Source organism: Rhamphochromis sp. 'chilingali', assembly GCF_963969265.1.
Source record: "Rhamphochromis sp. 'chilingali' genome assembly, chromosome: 17".
NCBI classification, from domain to species: domain Eukaryota; kingdom Metazoa; phylum Chordata; class Actinopteri; order Cichliformes; family Cichlidae; genus Rhamphochromis; species Rhamphochromis sp. 'chilingali'.
In genome coordinates this window covers 12,978,647-13,001,108 of record NC_137944.1, presented here as the reverse complement: position 1 = coordinate 13,001,108, position 22,462 = coordinate 12,978,647, and positions in this window count along the sequence as shown.

The following is a 22,462-nucleotide window of genomic DNA, read 5'->3' as shown; positions in this document are numbered from 1 at the left end:
CATGTCAATGTCTCGGCCAACAGGTGACAGCTCAAAAGCCTGCAAACAGACAATACAACAAGCAACTGTTGTTTGTGGTTCAATAGGTTCAAATTCAGGAAGGAAAAAATATTTATTGAAATTCTGAATTATAACAAACCAATATCTCTAGATGCAACAATACGAGGAAACTGCCTCACAACATCCACCAGCAGACGTCTTGTTCAGTTGTTACAGTTAGGCCTGGAAATGTTTGGACAGTGTCAAACTTTTCATAGTTTCAGCTCTATAATAGATTTGAAATGAAAAAAACAAAAAAACAGATGCAGTGCAGTCTTGCTGCTTTGATCTGAGGCACTGAACTAAAAGACCGCATTAACCACTGGGGAATTACAAACATACACAGCCCCCTGTTTTCAGGAGATCAAATGAAATTGGACAGTTCACTCAAAAGCTGTTCAGTTTTTCCTTCATAGTTTAGGTGGTTAAAAGTTCTGGAGTTGATACCAAGAGATTGCATCTTGAATCTATGCTTGTGAATTCATAACATGCAGTCAAAGGACCTGTCAGTGCAAGTAGAACAGGCCATCCTCGGGCTGTAAAAGAAAATCCATCAGAGAGATGGAAGTAACATTAGGAGAAGCCAGATTAACAGTTTGGGTACCAAAAGAACCAGCAGGTCATCTTAGAAACATAAACGGGCCTTGACCTAAATTTAAGACGGGGGTTGATGAGCACCCCTGTCTTAAATTTATGAGCACAGTATTTAATTGAAATAAAAAGCTATTCAAAGAGCCAAGTGTAGGCCTGTCATTATCCCAAGTATACCATAAAGTAACACTTAAATACAGTATACATGAGCGTTCCTCCATAAACACTTTTCCAGATTATGTTTGTGGTCAAGCCGTGGCTTTGTTGCAAACACTTTGACCTTGAGTAACTGTTAGAAATTATTTTCTCAATAAAAGTTTGTTTTAAAAAACACATGGCAGACAGGACTGGTACTCGACTGCAATGGAAAACCAGTCGATCCGAGTCGAGTCGTGGCGAGCCATGGTGAGTCGATCGGAGTAGGTACTAATGGAAAAGGGGCTTAAGTAACCTTAAGTTGCCTTTTTTTCTGCCTGTTTGCATTTGGGTTCTAATGTGGTTCTTGACACATGATGAAGAGAAGACACAGTGAAGGACACAGCTAACCATGGACAAGAAATCAGTATCATTATTGATTTCTTATTTAGTTTTTATTTATTATATCTCAAATTGTAAAAATTAATAGCCTCTTTCATATATAGCCCCCCATTCTCAGAGGCTCATAAATAATTGGGGACAGTTGAGTGAAAACCAGTTTTCATGGCCAGATGAGGTCTGTTCCTAATTATTCCATGACTAATTAAGCAGATAAAACATCTGGAGTAGATTGCAACCACTAAACTTGGTAGGTCCAAAGAAATAAATCTAGAGAGAAAGATAGCGGAAACATTAGAAGTACATTCTTAAAACGAATGCACTGACCAGCTCAGGAGCACCAACAGTACTGAAGGACCACAGAACACAACTGAAATGAAAGATGACAGAATTGAGAGAAAGATGAATTTGCACAGAATGATGGGAAGAGTATGGGGAAGGAGTCAAAGCATATCAAATCAAATCAAATCACTTTTATTGTCACATCACATGTGCAGGTACATTGGTACAGCACATGCGAGTGAAATTCTTGTGTGCGAGCTTCACAAGCAACAGAGTTGTGCAAAATACAATAACATAAACAGGCAAAATATACGAATGGCTAAATCTGAAACTGTCATGATCCTGGGTCCTTTTGACCCAGCATTTTGTGTTTTCTCTTCGATTTTGGTTCTGTTCTTCCTTTGTTTAGTGTTTACTCTGTTCTGCCCGTGTGTTCCTGTTTTATTGTGAAGGTCTGCGTCTTATGTGAGTGTTTTCAGTTTGCCTCCCTAGTCTCGTTATGTTAATCACTCCCAGCTGTGTTTCCCACCTGTGTGTAATCTCCCTGTGTTCTCTGAGTGTATTTAAGTTGTATTTTCTGTCTTAGTAATTGCTGGTTCGTCTGTGTTGTTTCCCCTTGGTCTCCCTGCGTCTTCCCATATGTATTTCTCCGGACCTCCCTGCATCCTCGTTCTGGTTTGTCTTATTAGTTTACCCAGTTTAGGTTTCCAGTTTCATGTTTTGTCGCCACCGCTGTTTGTACTTACCCACCCCTGTTAATAAACACTCACCTGCACCAGAGCTGCTGCCTTTTGGGTCCTTCCTACATTCCACACGGCTTGCCCCGGCAATCCGTGACAGTACGAACCAGCCACCATGGACCCAGCAGCAGTAAATCCGTCCAAGGAGCTCCAGGACGACGTTACATATAACGTGGAGATTCTCCTCGGGCTGTGGCTTGAAAACCCTCCAGAGGAGCTTCGCCGCACCGTCGAAAGCCGGCTACAACGGCTCTTTTCCGGCCTGCCATGGCTTCTAAAATCGCTTCCTCCGACCATGCAGGCTTTTCTCCAGCACACACCTCACCTTCTCTCAGCCACTCCTGCCTCGCTGCCCGACTCGCCGGATGTGATCTTGCCCGGCCCGTCGGAGCCGTCTGCGGGGAGGAAACGCCGATCGCGCCGCCGACGCGCCACCCCACAGCCGGACATTCGGACTTCTAATTTACCGGCTGTGGTGAGTGAGGACTCTGTGTCTTTTCCAGACAACGTGACTGTTCATTCAGGGGCTGTGTTTTGTGTGGCGGATGTCAACGCGAGCTGCGTATCGCCTGTGCAGCTACTCCCAGCTCAGTTAGCTCCCCCGCAGCTACCCTCAGTTCAGTTAGCTCCCCCGCAGCTACCCTCAGTTCAGTTAGCTCCCTCGCAGCCACCCTCAGCTCAGTTAGCTCCCTCGCAGCCACCCTCAGCTCAGTTAGCTCCCTCGCAGCCACCCTCAGCTCAGTTAGCTCCCTCGCAGCCACCCTCAGCTCAGTTTCCAGTGTCCCCCTCAGCTCAGTTTCCAGTGTCCCCCTCAGCTCAGTTTCCAGTGTCCCCCTCAGCTCAGTTTCCAGTGTCCCCCTCAGCTCAGTCTCCCGTGTCCCTTTCAGTTCAGTCTCCCGTGTCCCTTTCAGTTCAGGCCCCAGTAGCTCCAGTGCCGCCTGTAGCGCAGGCCCCAGTAGCTCCAGTGCCGCCTGTAGCGCAGGCCCCAGTAGCTCCAGTGCCGCCTGTAGCGCAGGCCCCAGTAGCTCCAGTGCCGCAGGCCCCAGTAGCTCCAGTGCCGCCTGTAGCGCAGGCCCCAGTAGCTCCAGTGCCGCCTGTAGCGCAGGCCCCAGTAGCTCCGGCTCCAGTATCCCCGGTTTCACTCATTCACTCCATGCAGGGAGAAAGTCTAATATCACCTCAAGGGGCTTTTCGCGGTTCAGCCGCCATTGGCACAGTTTGCCGCTCCAGGGCTTCCCCAGAGGCTAGGTCTCAGTCCCCAGCTGATTCTGGACCCCTGAAGTCTATGCAGCCACCTGAGAACTGCACCATGTCAGCGTTGCCTGGGCAGAGCCAGTGCTCAGTGCATTGCCAGTTGCCTTCGTGTTTGCCAGAAGACTCCATGACTGCTGGCTTAGTGTTGACTTCTGCTGGAGGGTCCGAGGGACCGCTCCGGCCTTTGTCTCTAGTCTCCGCTGGAGGGTCCGAGGGACCGCTCCGGCCTTTGTCTCTAGTCTCCGCTGGAGGGTCCGAGGGACCGCTCCGGCCTTCGTCTCCTGTCTCCGCTGGAGGGTCCGAAGGACCGCTCCGGTTTTCGTCTCATGTCTCCGCTGGAGGGCTCGAGGAGCCCGTCCAGCTTCCTACCTCATCAGCTGGGGGGCCCGAGGAGCCCGTCCAGCCGCCTGCTGCAGCTTCATCATCCTCCTCGCCGGCTGCAGCTTCATCATCAGCCTCGTCTGGTCCAGCCTCAGAGCCTTCAGCCTCGTCTGGTCCAGCCTCAGAGCCTTCATCCTCGCCTGGTCCAGCTTCATCCGAGTCTTCATCCTCGCCTGGTCCAGCTTCTGCCTGTGCTTCGCCTGGCCCAGCTTCTGCCTGTGCTTCGCCTGGCCCAGCTTCTGCCTGTGCTTCGCTTGGTCCAGCTTCGTTCTCGCCTGGTCTAGCTTCAGCTTCAGCTCCAGCCTCGCCTGGTCCAGTTTCATCCTCGCCTGGTCTAGCTTCAGCTTCAGCTCCAGCTTCGCCTGGTCCAATTTCATCCTCGCCTGGTTCGGCTTCAGCTTCGTCCTCGACTGGCCCGGCTTCAGCTTCGTCCTCGCCTGGCCCGGCTTCATCATCTCCGCCTGCTGTGGCCTCAGCCTCGCCTGGCCCGGCCTCGTTTGGGTCTGGAGCTAAGCGGCCGTTTTCTAGACCGCTGGCTAGGCTACTGGCCGGCCACCATCGCCTGAGTGGCCGCCGTTGCCTTCCGCACGGCCGGCCCCCGGACCCTCTTCGCCTGAGTGGCCGCCGTTGCCTTCCGCGCGGCCGGCCCCCGGACCGCCATCGCCTGAGTGGCCGCCGTTGCCTTCCGCACGGCCGGCCCCCTGGACTGTTTGGGTTCCTGTGCTGTCGGCCCCCTGGCCGGCCCCCTGAACTCTTCTGTTTTGGACTCCTGTGCTGTCGGCCCCCTGGCCGGCCCCCTGGTCTTTTCTGTTTTGGATTCGGTTTTCCTGTGCTTTGGTGTGCTTTTCTTTTGGTTTTGGACTTGTGTTTTGTTTTTCTTTTTGTCTTCTGGCCTTCTGGTGCTCCTGTTTTGTTTTGCCTCGAGCCCTCCGTCCTGGACCCCCTCCGCCCGCCCTGGTCGGGTTGTTTTCTGTTTTTTTTGTTTTGTTTTTGGGCTGTCGGGAGCCAGCCCTTGAAGGGGGGGTTCTGTCATGATCCTGGGTCCTTTTGACCCAGCATTTTGTGTTTTCTCTTCGATTTTGGTTCTGTTCTTCCTTTGTTTAGTGTTTACTCTGTTCTGCCCGTGTGTTCCTGTTTTATTGTGAAGGTCTGCGTCTTATGTGAGTGTTTTCAGTTTGCCTCCCTAGTCTCGTTATGTTAATCACTCCCAGCTGTGTTTCCCACCTGTGTGTAATCTCCCTGTGTTCTCTGAGTGTATTTAAGTTGTATTTTCTGTCTTAGTAATTGCTGGTTCGTCTGTGTTGTTTCCCCTTGGTCTCCCTGCGTCTTCCCATATGTATTTCTCCGGACCTCCCTGCATCCTCGTTCTGGTTTGTCTTATTAGTTTACCCAGTTTAGGTTTCCAGTTTCATGTTTTGTCGCCACCGCTGTTTGTACTTGCCCACCCCTGTTAATAAACACTCACCTGCACCAGAGCTGCTGCCTTTTGGGTCCTTCCTACATTCCACATGGCTTGCCCCGGCAATCCGTGACAGAAACTAATAAATATATGTACAATATATAATAGTATATGCAAAAAAAAAAAAAGTCTCTTTCAGTCTCTTGAGAAAGAAGAGGCACTGCTGCGCCTTCTTCACTGTTTTGTTTGTGTGTACTGACCACGTAAGATCCTCAGCCAGATGTACCCCAAGGAACCGGAAGCTGCTCACTCTCTCCACAGCAGCGCCGTTGATGGTGATGGGGGTGTGTACTTCTCTGCACCTCCGGAAGTCCACTATCAACTCCTTTGTCTTTGCGACGCTGAGGGTGAGATGGTTGTCTTGACACCAGTGGGTCAGGGCGCTGACCTCCTCCCTGTAAGCTGTCTCATCACTGTTGGTGATAAGGTCCACCACTGTAGTGTCGTCCGCAAACTTCACAATGATGTTGGAGTTGTCAGTGGCTGTGCAGTCGTAGGTGTAGAGTGAGTACAGGAGAGGGCTCAGTACACACCCCTGTGGAGCACCAGTGTTCAGTGTGATGGGGGATGAGGTGATGCTGCCCAGTCTGACCACTTGGCGTCTGTCAGACAGGAAGCTAAGGATCCAGCTGCAGAGGGAGCTGCTCAGTCCTAGATCCTGCAGTTTCCTGTCCAGCTTCGAGGGAACGATGGTATTGAATGCTGAGCTGTGATCTACAAACAGCATTCTCACATACGTGTCTCTCTTCTCCAGGTGTGACAGGGCATGACTTGAGGACGCGGCCGGGAATCCCGTCCAGACCAGTAGCTTTGCATGCGTTCACCTTCCTGAAGCACTTCCGCACATCCTCCTCAGACACAGTGTGCGCACTGATGTCATCCGCGGTGCGCACACTGTCCGGTCTCATGGTGTTCGCTGTGTCGAATCTAGCGTAGAATACGTTTAGATCCTCACACAGAGAGGCCGTGGTCTGCGGTGTGCATACCACATTATCTGTTGAATATGGTGGAAGAAATGTCATGGCATGTATCAGGATGGATTGTGAAGTGTCAGAGCTATACTCTCTGCTCAGATTCAGTCAAATACTGCAAAACTGATTGGACAGCGCTTCGCAGTGCAAATGGATAATGACCCAAAACATACTGCAAAAGCAGTCCAAGACTTTCTTAAAACTTCAATTGTCAAGTGAGTCACCTCAGAGCAGCTTTTCAGTTACTTAAGACAGAACTGAAAGTAGGAAGACCCACAAATGAGCACATTCAGTGATGTCTGTGGGTTCTAGATTTCAGGCAGTCATTGACTACAAAGGAATTCCATCCAAGTTTTAAATGCAATCCTTGTGTAACACCCGTCCCACGTTCTATTGAGAGGGGCCCTGGGTTCCTGTTGTTACTTTCCTATTGATACTCCCTTTTTAATGCTTATGGTATTAAATATGTAATAAAACTACACTACATGGAAATAAATCACACACAAGCAGGTCAATTATAAAGTTAACTCCACTTTAGTGAATGCTGAATTAACAACACAAAGAAAATAAGTAAAATCAATAAAGTTTGTTAAACAATGATAAGGTATCTACCTCAACAGAAACAAAATAATCAAATAATATTGTGGGCCCACACGCACTCTCACCAAACACACACACACACACACACCTCAAGTGCTACAGTCTTTCTGCTAGCAAACCCCTCATTGCAGGCCTGAGTCGTGGCTCGGGTGCGTTGGGACCTAAAACAATATGGTCGCTTCACTTGTTGCCAAGCAGTAAAAATAAAAAGCACGTGCAAACAACAGTACTCACACCTCCAGGCAGTTCAAGGGGATAGCGGGGAAACTGGGTCACGGCTACCAGCAGGCCGCGGCAGCAGCACTCACAGTCGTCCTTTCCACGTGCTCCCACGTGAACACATAACTTCAGCACACCAGCAGAAGGGACCTCTCTGACCACCAGCAAGACGTCCGTCTCCTCCTACTGAATCACACAACTCCGCTAAATGCCAGTTCACATGCGATAACATTCAATCTTAGCATTAGCTTAATAAATAAAAACAGAGCAGAACAAGAGCTTAGCGAATATGCTAGGCTACGCTAGCGGCTATGTTAGCAGTTGTGCTAGCGGCTGTGTTAGCGCTAATCCGTTTTACACAATAACATTGGGTACAAGTGTCAGACAAAATCCACCTTTACCTCACAGTAGGGTACAACAGTTCTCGACTCCAGTTAACTATCCGTTAACCCGAAAATGCGTCTGTCGCCCTTCTATGAACTCTGCGTTCACTCGACACTGTTCAGCTCTCGTCTCTCTCGCTTCCTGCAGAGTGCACACGGCTCCCCACTTACTCCCACCCCTCTACCTGAGACTACTTCAGGGTTCACTGGAGCTGTAGTACATATCAATACCATATCAAAAATAATGACATAAACCTCAAAATACAAATAAAAAGGTTGTGCATTTAACTGACACACATCACATACTTTGCAGGCATTTGTATACATTCTTGAACACATTAAACATTTGCAATTAACTATCAATATTAATGAACAAATTGAAATAATGAGCTACTTATATAGCCAGGGCTACACTTGTATTTACATTTCTGTTAGATTGTCCATTCCTTTTAGCCTCTGAAAACAGGGTGCTGTCTTTACAAAATGCCTGTAATTCCCAAACAGTCAATGCAGATTTTAAGTAAGACCCACTGAATCAAAGCTGAAGGTCTCCACTTCAATCATACCTTGTTAGCCATTGTCGTGCAGAGAGGTAAAATTACAAAAGTTGTTCCATTGTTCAAAAACAAAAGGATCTAATTGTATTGAGTCTCCTTAGCTGTGGATTCCAAATCCAAGAAAGGAAAGTTGGCAGTTAGACTCTCTATATATTTATAGTTTTTTCCAAGTAGACTTCTTTTAAACAGAAGCAAGAATCGGGACTAAAACTTCTCTGTTTCAGAATAGACCTGTACATGCTGATAGATTTTCCCTTCACTTCATACTTATTCCATTTTATAAAAATATACAAAAATAAGCACGTTGTTATTTTCTGTAATTTCTTAATGCACCAAAAACGTGGTATTATTCGAATGAAAATGCAAAGTTTTAGTACCAAAATTCATAAATCACCCACTGCAGACTAATAATGTGGTAAAAGACTGTAATTATTTACACCTATTAGTAAAATTACACTTAATAAGCCTTGTCACCAGCTCCCCTGGTAAAAAAATGCCCAGGTTGACTTTACAACAGGACACAGCGGTTACATCCGGTCTATAGGTGCAACATGTAGTCAGACGCAGGAAGAGTGTTACTGCTCAATTTTGTGTTTTAATGTAAAGAAGCTGCAGTGGGTATAGTAATCAGTTATTGCTTTCATCTTGGTCTGGTCAAATGATCATTGCACATTTACCACAGTAAGCAAAACTCTTCAAAATACTGTAGAAAACACAATAAAATAGAAAATATAGACAAAAAAATTGTTATTTCTTCTGTCAATGTTTGAGCTGCTGAATATGTAAAGTTTTCCAAACGCAGCAGGAAGCCGAAAATGAGATTTTAAAAACCCAAACTCTTAGAAGTTAACTTAACAGATAATGCATTGTTGATGTCGACGCTGTAGTCATAAAACTGTTTCGGCGTCTCTGTATTTTATCATTTAATGTATATTTTGACAGTATACACATAAAAGTATGCCTCCAGATCTCATTTTCACTGCAGCAAAGTTGGTAATGGCGGGGGAGCCTTGCAGCATTTATGTCTTGGCTTGTAAGTACTAATAGACTGCTGAGAAAATGCTCCACTCTTATCTTTTATACATATATGGAAGAATGCAGACTATAGTGAGGGGGTTGATCGTCTCTGTAATAAGAGCTTTAATTGGTGAAAAACAAATTACTTGCTTTTATTCTTTTCTTTTTTATCAATATAAAACTTTTCTTCCCTCACATTTCTCTTTTTCTCCTCTTTCACTGGAAATACTGCTACAAGCAGTTCCTGCCAGCAGAGCACACATAACAATGTATTTCAGTGACTACTGGAGCTAATTCAAATAAGTGAGCGTATACTGTATGTGTGTGCAAGTGTGTGGCTGTGTTTCACCCAAGAATTGGCAAGGTTAGAGCCTTTCTTGATTGATGAAATCAACAGCTAACATGGGTCATTAGTCACTCTTGTTCTTCATCAGGTTTCCCACAGTGATTAATCAAACTTTGTCAAGTTGCCCTGACCTGCAAGTGTTCTTTCACACCGGCCAGTTAGCCCTCCATACTCAAGCCTACTTAAAAAAAGATTAAAATCACTGCCTCTGTGTTTGTGTTCCAAGTCAGTGTGAAGTATTAACTTAAGGCTGCTCTACTTTATCACCAGCTGACGATGCAGATCAAAAAAATATATCGATTTCACTTCCAGGCAGATAAATCATACGTGCTGCCGTCTTATGAGCTCTCTCATCAGATTACAAAGTGATTCTGCTCAAATGCACTGTGTAATAGTTTGTTCTCACCTGAGGTCAAGCAGAGCGCTGTGATGGGGATTTACTGGTGGCTTTTTTGGTCGTGGTTCATAAGCTGCTTGTTGCTCTGACTTACTGATAATTCTTTTTTCTTTTCATTTTTTTGCATTTGCATCGCCGCTTCTTTGAATTTCAAGTTCTCAGTTTTCACTTACTGTATCATTGCTCCTCTGAGTCCTCTGATAGCATGCTAGCTCTGCCAAACTAAATTCTGGCTCACACATTTAACATCAGCATTCAAAAGCCTACTTAACGTCAACATCAGTTTTACTGCTGTTCTCTTCCTGCGCCACCCCAGCGTGTCCCTCGGGCCTTTTAATATCAGGGAGAATTTTTTCAGAGAAAAAGAATGGAGGCGGTTCCCAGAGGCCTCGAGATTTTCTTTGAGCGCAAAGATGCGAGACGACAATTAGCTTTGCCACTTTTATCACCGCTCCAAATCTGACACAACCGTACACTCCACCATCTTTCCTGAGACGTCAGCTTCCTCCAGTTACCTAGGTGTCCGGCAGCCACGTTCACCTTTGTTGCTTCTCTAATAAAAGGTTCTTATTATGTACCTGTCAGTTTACCAGAGAGGATGTGAACTGTTTGCCTGATTTTTTTTTTCTTTTTCACTCTTTTTTAAATTTAAGACACTGTGGTTTTTCCAAAATTCCTGTTATTACAGCTGTAGGCTGTGTTTAAACAGACATATCAACACCGCTGTTACAGTGATAACTGTGCATATACTATGAATGCTAATAATTTCTCCTCCACTAATTTGAGAAGTGAGTTTAAATGTAACGCTAAGGGGTCGACGGGTCGTCTCACCATGATCCTAACCTGATACATTAGGTACTGACACCAAATAGCACCATATGTATCAGACACAGCTGACTTTGATTTAAAAAAGGCAATATTTTTGATGCTCCAACAACAGGAACAGACTAAGCATGCAATCTGTTTGTTTTCTCTCTCTCTTTCACTCTTCTTTACCTTTACTTTGTTTGTTTATTGCAAGGTCTGAAGGGGCATCCCTTTTGGATCAGTCCACTCAGTTTCCTGCTATCCCTTGTTTTACTGTGTCAAGCTGGGATATTCGAGGAGACATCAAAGCGAGAGGTTTACTCTCACAAATCCCTCAAGCAGGCTGGCCTGGGTCTTGGCTAATATCATGCAAAATCCATGCTCTGGTGTCCCAGAAGACATTGGACCAAGGATGAAGGGGTTGACTGATAAGAGGAAGTATATATTTGCTCTGTCAGATGAATTTGTCAGCAGGGGGTCTGACGGGTTAGGGGGTTGCTGGCATACTTACTCCATATAGCGCACCCTGGGACAACTCGCTGTAATTACCAGTAAACATCAGAGAGCTCATCATCTTTGACGATGCCTTCTTTAGACCCGACTCTAATCTGACATTTATGAGCTTATAGCAATAAAATAAATACTATAACCTCTTTAAATTCACTTACTTTCAAGTTTTCTTGATCTCTTCTAAATGTATTCTGCATATCACTGTTTTCAATCATTACCATGCTAAAGTTGCAAACTTCTCTGGATTTAAAAAAAAAAAAGCCAATTACAATAACTCCCTCATCCCCTCTTTATTCCAAATAATTGGTGGTTTAATGAATAAAGGAAGTAGAGACCAAACAGACTGATAATGTGCTTGTGAATCTCAGAATGAGAGAAAACTTTTCATCTTAAATAATGAATGCATACAAAGAAAATCCCAGCTCTGTGATAACAGTCAACAATGAATCTCCAATTACCAGCATCTTTGGATCATAACAATAGGACGATAACTAAAAGGGAACTGTCAGTGCTTTGGCGTGATGGAATAATAATACCCAAGGCTCATCGGGAGGATATGCACAAATCTGGAAGCACACTTCCAGTATTGTCTTCCGTTCTCTCTTTCTCGCTTGCTTTTCTCTCTTTTGCCTTATCAGTCAACTGGAAACAAACAGGCTTGCCATGTGTGACTGTCAAATCAATTCATTAGCACATTTGTGTAATTACTGAGGTAATTAATGTTGAATCAATGGCTAAGAGAGCTATTGATAGGGAAGCTTAATGAGATGCTGTTTTGATTACTTCACACTGGACATGAGGAAATGCTTGTAGTTTCTAGTGCAGCATTCAAATGAAATTAAATTATCTATAAAAAAAAAACTAAAAATTAGCTGGTCTCCTTATGTGGAGCCCAAATGCAGAGCTAAAAACTGGACAGAAACAGCTCTGTGTGAATAACAGAAGAAACATGGAGTGATAACGTAAAAAAGTGTCTAAAGCCTGAATATGAACATTAACAGTACTTGGAATATAGTGCAAGCAACTTCAGTTTAGTTCTATATTGCATATCTAAAGCAAATGCTATTAATGGAAACAGATGTCATTATTTAGTCCAACATTGTTCTACATGTAAAGTTCAGCTCATTAGCAGATCTACACTCTCACTGTTATATTTCTGTTTCACTGCACTAACAGTAACCTGTTAGCTTTAGCAGAAATGCACACACACACTGACACAAGCACACATTTTACACCTATAGAATGCAGCAAATATTAGTGAGTTGGTTGGCGAATAACTAGTGGAGAGACAGATGATGAAGTGCCAAGCGATGGAGGTTGAGGTAAGCAAACTTATTACATCCCAACAGAAAGGGCTGGGTGATAAAATAGCTCTGAGCCTGGTGTTAAAAACTGAAGGAGAGAGATGTGAACAGAAATTGAAACAATTAGAAGAGGAGTCTAAGGGACATTCAGTGAACAGGAAAGCCAGAGGAGAAATTAAGGACCTAAAAGAAACTCATGACAGGTGCTGTAAGTGGCTGTTCCTGTGGAGGGCAGCCTCTTCCTGGATGACTGAGGAGGAGGATGACACAGGAAAATCAGGAGACATGGTGAGTATAATGGAGTCTTTGAAACATTTGAAGGAGGAAAATAAAAAGCTAGAGGACCAAGTGAAGGACTTGACTCCGAAGGTAGAAGAGGCTAACAGGTATTACACACCGAAACTATATCCTTGGGCCGAATTGGCACGTTGTGCACCACCACCACCATATGTCATGCCTGTAATGACCCTTGGAGGGGGACAAGTTCGTGGTCCTGATGGACAGACTGGAGTTGTCCTTGGCGGAATAGCAGATGTTGAATATACTACTACTCCCCTGAATATCCCCGAGGAAGGGATAAGGGCAGTGGAATGTCAGTCCCAAGATATGGGAGGGAGAATGATAGCCTCAGCTGCAGATGAAGGCTCGACCTCGCCTCCCAGTTTGGTGGATAGTGGAAACATCATACAGGCCGAAGTGTCTATAGTGGAACAGCCAAAGCAGGACGGGGAGGCCAAAAGGACCCCTAGAATGAAGGACAAAATACCACAAGGAGTGATAACCAAGGGAGAACATTGGGAAGGAGAAGTGTACGGACAAATGCATGAGCCCCCACGTGCGTTAATAGAGGCATTAACGGCATTGGAGGTTATAAAGCAGAGAGTAATGCAGGGAGGGCCAGAAGAGGAGAATGAAGACCGTGCGAGGTCATCAGAAGAAGAGGACGATGAGGAGGACGAAGATGGAGGAACTGAGCCCCAACCAAGTACAAGCCTAATTTTGAGGAAAAGAAGTGTGAAGAGAGACCAAGCACAGAGACGGCCCATATTTAGGAGCTCAAAGGGAAAAGGAAAGTTGAGGAAGAGTAGAAAAGTGAGTTTTGAACAAGGAGCTCCTGACCCTGGTTTAAATCTGCCTCTAATAGCAGGTCCAAAGAACGAACCAGTTTATCGCGCCTATAAGGTGAGAGATTTGGAAGCATTGGTTAAACAACTTCCACCAATAACTGAGGGAGGAGCTAGCTGGTTGAGAAGGCTGGGCGCGTTGACCGAAGGAGAAGAATTAGCGCTGGGCGATTTTCGCGCTTTGGCCGGACGTTGTATGCTGGGTGGTGGGTTAGCAGATGTAGAGCAGATAGCTCAAACAACCAGATATGCAAATGACCTACAATACCATGAGGTGCAGAATGACTTAGCAGATGCAGTCCGGGAGAAGTACCCAACTCCTAACTCTGGAGCCATTCCAAAAATTATTTGGGATCCCAAAAACACACCCAGAGAGTTCTTAGCTAAAGCAAAGGAACAATGGTTGTTAGAAACAGGAATACATCCGGGGAAGGAGGGTGAAAGTAGAGCGTGGTTTCGTTCGGCAGTGCTGGCAGGGCTGCCCAACCAGGTTGCAGTTGACTTGGAAAAGAACCCAGATTTTGCCGTTGCAGACTCGGTGCAGTGGGACAGACATGTGACCCACAGACTTCAGCAGGAACAGGACTTGGCAAACAAACAAAAGAAAGAGTTGGAGGAAGCCCAGGCGTGGCTGGTCAAGTTGCAGCTGGCAGAAGCAAAAAGCAAAGCAGGAGACAGAAAGAAAGAGGATAAAGAGAGCGCAAGGAAAATAATGGTGGCAAGGCCCCAGCCTGATCCTGTGCCTGACTGGCCAAATCAGGATCCAGGTCTCTACCCTGACGATCGTTGGCCCGCCAATCCACCAAGGCAGCGTCAACCAGTGGGGAATTGGGGGACCGGTGGACCGCAGAGAGGGCGTGGTGGATCCGTGAGGGGAGGACAAAGGGCTCGGAATCCGGGGAATCCTGGCAGTGTGTCTTGGACTGCGTGTCTGAGATGTGGAGCAGAAGGACACTGGGCCCGAGATTGCCCTGAACCGCCGCAGAACTATCAGGGGCGAGGCTATCGATCCCAGGCACGAGGAGGCCCAAGACAAAGAGCTGCTTACGGGGGAGCACATCAAGCTCCAAACCCGAATGCAGCACCAGCACCCAGTAGCTGACTGGGGCTGGGAGAGTACCCAGTACCCAGTAGCTGACTGGGGCTGGGAGAGGGAGCAATACTGACGGAGCCCGGAGAAACCGAACAGCGTGGGGACGGCAGAACCCATACTGTCAATGACCGTGGAAGGCACTGAATTGCCCTTCCTGGTGGATACTGGAGCAACATACTCAACACTGAAAGACACACCAGACAGTGCGACACTCTCCTGTCACACAGTTAATGTGGTAGGCTTTTCCGGGATTCCAATGACACTGCCATTGACAGATCCAGCATTGACACAGCTGGGAAAACAGACTTTGAAACACCAATATGTGGTGTCCTCACAGGTGCCTGCAAATCTCATGGGCAGGGACCTGCTTGTGAAACTGGGAGCCACAATCATGTGCTCACCAGATGGACTGATTGTTACTCTGCCTGGAGGAAAAGAATTCCCGTGTCTGGGATCACCTTCAAAGACTCAATATCTAGTCCAGAACTCTGAACAACCCACAGCCGAAATCTACTGGGGGAGGCTAGTGGAAGAAGGCATTCTGAGACATTATCAGCTGTGGAAACCCTGGATAATGAGTCTGGCCGTCTATTCCCCTCCACGAGATCCTTTCCACGTTACACTCTTTTATGATAGGGAAGATAACGATATCTATCGGGAACAGTTCCAGTCTGATCTTGAGGGACAGACGTGGAATGTGCGAACACATAACATTTATGTTGGACCAGAAGGTGTGGCCGCGGCTGTGAAATTTACTGATGAACAACTGCCTTGGTACAATGTGGGAGAGGATTCAGCCCCTCACATTACATTGGCGGTCCACGAGGGTCATGGGCCAAGAGATCTGGGACCAATTGTCAAGCGGGCGCTGGACAACGCATGCTGGCAAACCACCCAAATTCCAAATGTCTGGTATGCACCAAAATGTAAAATATATCGCATAACTTGTTTGTCCAACGATGCAGTGATCTTAGAACATAAAGAAATCTCCAGAATACATGGCAGGGAAAGAATGGATCATCCTGATGCAGTAGCTGAGCTCTCAAAATTGCCTGATACTTTGTGGTCCGCAGGGCCCACAGATGTAGGTCTAGCTAACTGTTCGCCTGTCCTGTTCCAGCTGAAGTCTGACACACCAATTAACAGACCACAATATAAGCACAAAACTGAAGCAGAAGAAGGTATAGCTGAAACCATTGAAGGACTGTGGAAGGCAGGAGTGCTTGAGCCCTCATGGTCATTTTGGAACACACCTATTTTGCCAGTGGAAAAACATGGGACAGGGAAGTACCGTATGGCACATGATTTGAGAGCAATAAATGCCATACTGAGGACTGACACTGTGCCTGTACCAAATCCCTACACAGCTCTGACCGAAATTACTGGGGACCAAAAGTGGTTCACATGTATTGACCTAGCGAATGCATTCTTTTGTCTCCCACTGCACGAGTCACTCAGAGACATTTTCTCATTCACATACAGAGGCCGGAAATTTAGGTACACACGCCTACCACAAGGCTTTGCACTCTCACCAGGTATTTTCAATCAGGTGTTAAAAGAGGCATTGTCCCCATGTCAACTGCCAGAGGGCTGTACATTAATACAGTATGTTGATGATCTTCTTATTGCAGCCCCGTCAGCAGCGGCCTGTACGGCAGCATCGCTCGGGGTGTTGAACAGATTGGCGGAGTGTGGCTTCAAAGTGAGTAAAGAAAAACTGCAGTTGGTCCGGCCAGAGGTAACATTCCTGGGCCGGGTGATCGCACACAGATCAGTGGGGTTAATGAACACACACAGAGACCAAATTCTGACACATCCAAAACCAAGAACTGTGAAGGAGTTGCTTTCCTTTCTTGGCTTGACAGGTTACAGCAGGCAGTTCATTCCGAACTATGCGGGTAAAACTGCCCCTTTAAGGGATCTGATCAAGAAAGTTGGTGTTCGAAATCTGAAGGCTGAATTGCCTTGGACGCCGGACACAGAGACAGCGTTCATTTCGCTAAAACAGGATTTGTCAAGAGCCACAGATCTGGCCACACCTAACTATGATGAGGCATTTTATCTTGATGTTTCAGAAACAAAGGGAGTTGTGAATGGTGTGTTGTTTCAGAAAAAAGGGGGAGGTAGGGATGTACTTATGTATGTTAGCATAAGATTAAATTCAACAGAAGCAAGGCATCCCACATGCACACAACACGCAGCAGGAGTAGCAAAGATAATTCAGAAAACAGCACACATAGTGAGGGAACACCCACTGAAAGTGCTTACCACACACAGTGTAGTGGCCTATGTGAACTCACAGGTATTCACAATGACTCCACTGACGCAACAAAGGTTGAGCAAAATTTTAGAGGCGCCAAATTTGATATTCACACATGAAGGAATAAATATGGCAGACCTAATGGGGTCAGGAGAACCACATGACTGTATTAAGAAAGCCCAGGTTGAAGGAAAAATCAGGGAAGACCTAAAGGCAGAGCCCATACTTGGAGCTGAGGATTGGTTCACAGATGGATGCTGCCACAGAGATGAAGAAGGATTGAAAGCGGGCTATGCAGTAGTCTGTAGAGTAGGAACTGAGTTTCAGGTGAAAGAAGCAGGAAAAATTGAGGGACAACAGTCGGCCCAGAGAGCTGAAGTGATAGCCCTAACTCGAGCCCTGAGGCTGGCTAAAAACATGAGAGTGAACATCTACACTGACTCAGCATATGCGTTTGGAGCAGCTCATGTGGAACTGGCTCAGTGGAAGAGAGCCGGGTTCAGAACGGCCACTAATGCACCCATCTGTCACAAAAAGGAAATGGAGGAACTGGAAAAGGCCCTGGAGGACCCAGACGAGGTAAGTATTATAAAATGCAAAGGCCACTCACAAGCAGACAGTATGGTGGCAAAGGGAAATCAGAAAGCTGATGAAGCCGCAAAGGAAGCAGCGGGCTACAAAGGACAGAGACAAATGGTGCAGGTAACCCCAGAAGAGGAGGTTAGCACTAACAGCATGGAAGAAGTTAGACAGGCTCAGGAGGAGACATCCCCAGAGGAAAAGGGGGTGTGGGAAAACAAAGGAGCCTGGCAAGATGGCGGTTTGTGGAGGGGGCCAGATGGGCGTCCCGCTTTAACGGCCAAAATGGCGGAACAAAAGGTGAATGAAGCTCACGGGCTTGGTCACGTGGGAGTGAAACAGATGGAGAGAAATTTGTGCCGATGGTGGCATCCTGATTTGAGAAGGATGATACTGGAAAAGGCCAGAACGTGCCTAATTTGTGGGGCACACAACCCAAAGCCAGCAGTAAAACCTGAAGCTGGTAAGTTTCTCATGCCAGAAAGGCCAGGAGAAGAGGTCGTGATTGATTATACCGACATGATTGATACAGGCCCAGGTGGGGTGAGGTATTTGTTGGTGTGTGTGGATGTTCTGACTGGATGGCCCGAAGCATGGGCGACCAAACGTGAAGACGCGAAAAGCGTGATTAAGTGCTTAATCAATCATTACATTCCAAGGCATGGGTTTCCCAAGAGAATTAGATCAGACAATGGTACTCACTTCAAGAGCAAAGATTTGCAAGAGGTAGAGAGGATGTTGGGAGTGCAACATAAGTTCGGGACGGTCTATCATCCTCAATCTCAAGGAAAGGTAGAGAGGATGAACCTAAATTTGAAAAACAAGTTGGCTAAAATCTGTGCGCAGACAGGGCTAAATTGGGTCGCAGCCCTGCCCATTGCTTTGATGACCATAAGATGTTCTGTTAACCAATCCACAGGTTTCACCCCTTATGAGCTGCTGACTGGGAGACAGTTTCCAGCACCCTGGACAGTGGTCCCGGTGGAGCAGCCCAGGACAAGCAACAGGTCTCATGCAGAATATTTTAATGAGTTGAAAGCTCTTGTGTCCAGCTTTACAAAACAGGTCACTTGTGAGAGACCCACGGGGAACGGAGAGGTCCCGGACGCAAAGGCAGTGTGGCTAAAGGTCATTAAGCGAAAGTGGAAGGAGCCCCGCTGGACTGGTCCGTATGAGGTGACCGCCCGGACGGCTACAGCAGTCCAGCTGAAAGGGAAAGGTGACACCTGGTACCACTGGTCGCAGTGTGCACCCGCACACGAGAGCTTGGTGGAGGAAAATTCGTCTTCAAAGAACGCAGGTGTCAAGGAACAGAGGCAGAATAAACCTCTTCACCTGTGTAACGGGCCGACCAGTAGTCCACCTGGAAGGCCGAAGAAAGAAGAGCAGCCTAGGAGGAGATCGCCGCGCCTATAGAAAGGAGTGGTAACAAATTGAGAGTTTGAAAAGGGGTGGTTCAAATAAAAAGAGTAAAAAAGGGAAAGAGGAAAACAGAAACAAAGTTTTAAAATTTATGCTGAGTATAAATATACATAACACAATGCCATCCCGCGAACCGGAGATTCGTGAGGAGAAAGGACTGATTAAAATGTTGCTTGTGATTGTTAGTTTGATGACTGTGATGATATTGATAATGGCCCTATGTTTGCTTGTTTATATTTTGCAGGGAGGCCCCCGCGAACTGTCTGAACACTGGGGCCAGTTGAATCCAGCACCAAAAGAGAAACCGTTTATTGAAACAGGGCTAAAAAGGAGATCAAAACGCGAGGTTTCGGGTAAAAGGGATGAGTGCCTGAGTACATATGGTGGTTTAGAGTTGAACTATGTTAATGGGTCCACAACTTCATTCACCTTTGACTTATGCGATGTTTTAAAGTGTGAGGGAGCAGATACTAGTTGGAGAGGATATAATGTGTGGGTTTGTTGGGATTATGCAGTAAGTACACATTGTGAAAGAGGGAGTAGGCCCTTTGCAAACTGGTGTCGGAACTGGAATCAGGTAAAGGGTTACACTGGGGAAAATGGGGAAACGTCAGGACAAGGGTCAGAGAACGTGTTAAAACTCCAAAGAGATTATAGTCCATCTAAGAATCCTTTGACTATGTCGCTGGGCAACTGGCGGCGTAAAAACTCTTTGTATTTAGTCTTGGGTGTGGAGACTGTGGGAACTGACCCGAAGGGGTTAATTAAAATTAACTTTCTTGAAAAGGCTAATCCCGTAAATCCCGTAGAGCCAGTTAGAGAAGAAAAGGAAATACACATGATTAACAACCCAATAAACGCTGTTGTAAATTCTATAGGAAAAAGGGGAAATGGGTCGTCATATGTGGTACCAGAGGAACAGGAACTAAAGGATAGACGAGTCCTGGCGGTGGACTACACTAGACTAAAGCCTCAGGATTTAATTGAGCGCGCCACTGGGTTCAGTGACAGTAATCTCTGGCTGGACTGGATGGCTCTAAATGCTAGGGAACAAGAGGTATCCAATTGTGTTGCATGTGCCTCTGCTAGACCACGATTGTTCACAGAGCCCGCTCCACTCCATCCGGAGGACAAGTGGGGTTATGATTGCATGTTACGAATGACTAGAGGAGCGGTGAGTACTGGAGACTGTACTGTGTTATCCAGTTTGTTTCCTCCAGTTGATAAGCGGACAAAGGTAGGACCATTTTTGCCGAAAAAAGGTAATTATACGTGTTTTAAGTTCTCCACAGATAAAGTAATATATAACGTGGGGGAAATAGACCCAAGTTGGTGCGCTGTTACCCAGACGGGAAGAACCACAAACAATGTAAGTGATCCCAACACTTTAATTGGGACTTGGGCTAGAAGTGGACTTTATTATTATTGTGGGCACAAGACTCTTTTGGCTCGTGTTCCTCTGGGAAGTGTGGGGACGTGCGCGATGGTGAGACTAGGAGCACCTCTTATGCTAATTGGAAATCAGGTAAAAAACATTCCACAGCACAACACACGCACATTGGCAGCTAGGCGGAAGAGACATATCCTGTCCAAAAGCGGGATTGAGGGAACACACGCTTATGACCCTAGGCTGAACTCGCCAACCTGGATTGACTCAATAGGGGTCCCCAGAGGAGTTCCGAATGAATATAAACTCATAGACCAAATAGCTGCGGGTTTTGAGAATCTTCCAATAATTTCTGCTCTTTTTCCAGTGACCCCGAACAAAAATGTAGACAGAATCAATTATGTTCACTATAATTTGCTGAGGCTCTCTAACCTTACCAGAGACGGGATGGAAGGGTTAGCGGAGCAGATGGGTCCGACCTCATTAATGGGAGTCCAAAATAGAATGGCCCTTGATATGTTATTGGCGGAAAAAGGGGGGGTTTGTGCGATGTTCGGGGATCAGTGTTGTACTTTTATCCCGAATAACACTGCTCCAGATGGCTCGGTGACGCGAGCCTTGGAGGGGCTAAAGAGTCTCTCTAGGACCATGCATGACCACTCGGGAATTGACAACCCGCTGGAGAGCTGGATGACCTCAGTGTTCGGAAAGTGGAAGGGGCTTGTTCTGTCAATTATGTTGTCTTTATCTGTATTGGTGGGTATTTTGGTGACCTGTGGTTGTTGTCTCATTCCTTGTGCCCGAAGGTTGGTAGAGAAAGTGATTGTAAAGGCAGTGGACCCTGGGGCGGTGGCCCCTATGTCCATGATGCCGATGATGGATCTGGAAGTAGTCGAGTGGACTGAGGAGTGAACAACAACCTATGTATCGACCTCTGGTGTGCCAGAGGTCGAAAGGGGGATTGTGGGGATGAATAGAAAAGTGTTTTACCAGCATAATATAATCTGCAGTATAATCATTGTTTTAACAATGTAACAGATAGCTTTAAGATGGCCTTAAGATGTTTATGATGATGTTAACTTTGTATTTCAGGTGCAGTTATAATTATTTTATACATATTGCATATCTGTGCTTATTTGAGTTGATGTTCAGGTTCATTAATGGTTTTGAGCTTCATCTAGTGAGAGTGTCTAGGTGATACATGCTGAGGGAAAACTAGAACATAGAAGGAATTGCAATACATGCTTACAAAACACTTATATCAGGTCATTTTATATTAAGGTTTTAGTAGAGGTTCTTGGTTAAAACATTTATTTAGTAGAAGACATACACATAGTCTCAGTGAGCTTCTGGTCTAGTGAAAGGTCAGAAGTGCAACAGGTGAATTGAGAAAGAGCATTTGAGGACGAGACACAGACAGTAGGAGGTGAAGAGGTGACACAAAGAGCATGTGAGGTCAACACGTACACACACATTAGTTAAGATTTATTTAGAGGAGAGATTAGTTAGGTCTAGACAAGAAAGAGGAACAATTCATTTTAAGACAAGAACGGAAAGTACAAGCCATGAAAATAGAAGATGATTTTCTGGGTGAAAAGTCATGATGATGTTGATCTGATCTATGTATAAAATGTATCGGTGACGCATGAAGGGGCGTCAGTAAACAAACCCTGATGTTATAAAATAATTGTTTGTGCTTTAGTAAGTCGAAGATCAATTGCTGTTTCCAGTGAATCTTCCCACGTGTGAATTAAAATCTTCGTTTGACTTCACCCGGCCGGACCAGTGTGGTTATTTTTCGATCACCTCTTGTACCCTTTCTCAATTCTTGAATCTTAACACTTCACACTGGACATGAGGAAATGCTTGTAGTTTCTAGTGCAGCATTCAAATGAAATTAAATTATCTATAAAAAAAAACTAAAAATTAGCTGGTCTCCTTATGTGGAGCCCAAATGCAGAGCTAAAAACTGGACAGAAACAGCTCTGTGTGAATAACAGAAGAAACATGGAGTGATAACGTAAAAAAGTGTCTAAAGCCTGAATATGAACATTAACAGTACTTGGAATATAGTGCAAGCAACTTCAGTTTAGTTCTATATTGCATATCTAAAGCAAATGCTATTAATGGAAACAGATGTCATTATTTAGTCCAACATTGTTCTACATGTAAAGTTCAGCTCATTAGCAGATCTACACTCTCACTG